Genomic DNA, 2,123 nt, shown 5'->3' with positions numbered 1-2,123 from the left:
CAATGATATTAATGAATATAACTTTTGATAGTATGTAACACACATCAAAATTTAGATCTGTTCGACTCAATAAACCAATATTTTCCAATTGCAATGCAAGATGTTTCAAAATCCATGCAAGATCCAAATTAGACCAACGGATTTGCATGTAATCGACTACATAAAGTTTATTGAAATAGTTTAAGAATTCAAATGCAACTGACCTTTATGAAAATATCACTTGTTGAGTTTTGCGTAGTGTCAAAGAAGAATATCCACAATTACCTGAAAAGGCAAACAGAATATTCCTCTCTTACAAATACCAAATACTGGTAGTAAGTCTGATTTTTATCCAAAAATATGTAGCAACAGATATGATGCAGAAGCAGTTATGAGATACAGTTGTCTTTTATTAGGTCAGATACTAAGTTGCTGAAAATTATGAAACAATGCCATTCTTTTTACTATTGCTTTATTTTAGTAAAGTTATGTTTTATACAAATGTATTATTTTTATTAACCCTCTGTAACATCTGGACAAATTTTATAAACTTTATATACATTTATAAATATTTAAAATATTTTCCATTTTAATTTCTAACAGGCTAAGTACTGATAGGTATAACCCACATAAACAGAAGTTCCTTGCAGTTTTCAATACTATTAAGAATATTAAGGAGTCCTGAGTTGAAAAAAAAATTGAAAATCACTGCTATAGATTAAAGAGACTTATAAAGAAACTGTGGGAGATGGTGCCAATGGTCCCAGTTCTTCACTCTTCCCTTGGCTTGCTGTTTGCTTTGTAACCTCACAGTGTTCTCTTCGCTAAGTGGAGCTGAATTCTCCTCTCCTTGTTTTTGAATCTGACGAGGTGACTTCACTTGGAGAATGAAAAGCGAGTAGATCTGATGAAAGAAACTTTAAAGAAGCACTGGTGCAATTGAACATACTCTTGCAAGTCTGTTATTGAAGTAAGAATCTCCTAGTGTAGGCTGCAGGTTATTGGGAAAAGGTGAGAGAGTACAGACTAGAGTGGAACCAAACTAAGCCCAGCCTTGACGAGCTAACCTGCAGCCAAATTTAAGAAGAGTGTATGAGGTTAGTGGAAATCAATCCAAAATACACTGAGTTTTGCTGTGAATTGTTATCCTGCAGTATTAACTGATTTAATGAGATGTACTGAAAAAAAACAAGTAACGCTACCTATATCTTGAGTTAGAAGAAGAAAAAGAACAAGATGAAGAAGATGATAATAATAATTTGAAAATCGCAAGGCAATTAGGGAAAGTAATAATTATTATTACTTTCCAAGTTATAAAAAATATGAGAAATTGTGTTTATTAAAGAAGATTTCTTCTCTTTTACATATACTAACAATTATGAGTGAAATGATAGGGGAAGGAAGATATCAATAGAAGCAAATATACAGATGAGTTGATAACTATTGAGCTGGATGTAGAGACATGGAGATCCAACATATTATTTTTTTCTGCTTTTAAATGTCTTCAGAAAATTCTATAACATTTAAAACAAAATCCGTAGTAGAATAATAGAAATGGTCAAGAGATATTTTTGCCATAGTCTCAGAGTCCTACAAATGGATTAGCTACAAAAATAGCAAAACAAATAGTGCACAAGAGTAGAAGAATCCAAGCTCTATTATGACAGGCATTCTGAGAAATGTACATTGAGTCAAATATAGAGACTTTAAAATTAGAATAATATGCACTTTTTTACCATTTTAGTCACTTACCGGCTTTGTAACCGAGGATTTGACTTTCTGAATAACAATAAACTATTGATAAAATAAAACATAATTTGCAAATCAATATGTGGATTAAATAAAATTAATAGAAATAATGCAACCAGTAAATTATATGACAGGGAACATTTAAGCAAAAATTAGAGCTATTGCTACTGTTATTAGGTCTGACCTGTAATGTCTGTAATATAGGCAGGAAAGTTCAGCTTCTTGTAATAAATTCAATTAAACCATTATAGAGTATTTCTGTTTTATTATCTATGGTATCTGATATCAAAAGTCACTATGATTAAATTTAACTTGGGGTAAAAGATGTTCAAGTATGTCTCTAATTTTTAGATTATATTGATAGATAAAATCCTAATTTAAATATGTTCAATGTA

Source organism: Pteropus vampyrus, unplaced genomic scaffold, assembly GCF_000151845.1.
Source record: "Pteropus vampyrus isolate Shadow unplaced genomic scaffold, Pvam_2.0 Scaffold13, whole genome shotgun sequence".
NCBI classification, from domain to species: domain Eukaryota; kingdom Metazoa; phylum Chordata; class Mammalia; order Chiroptera; family Pteropodidae; genus Pteropus; species Pteropus vampyrus.
Note: the sequence above shows the minus strand (reverse complement) of the source record.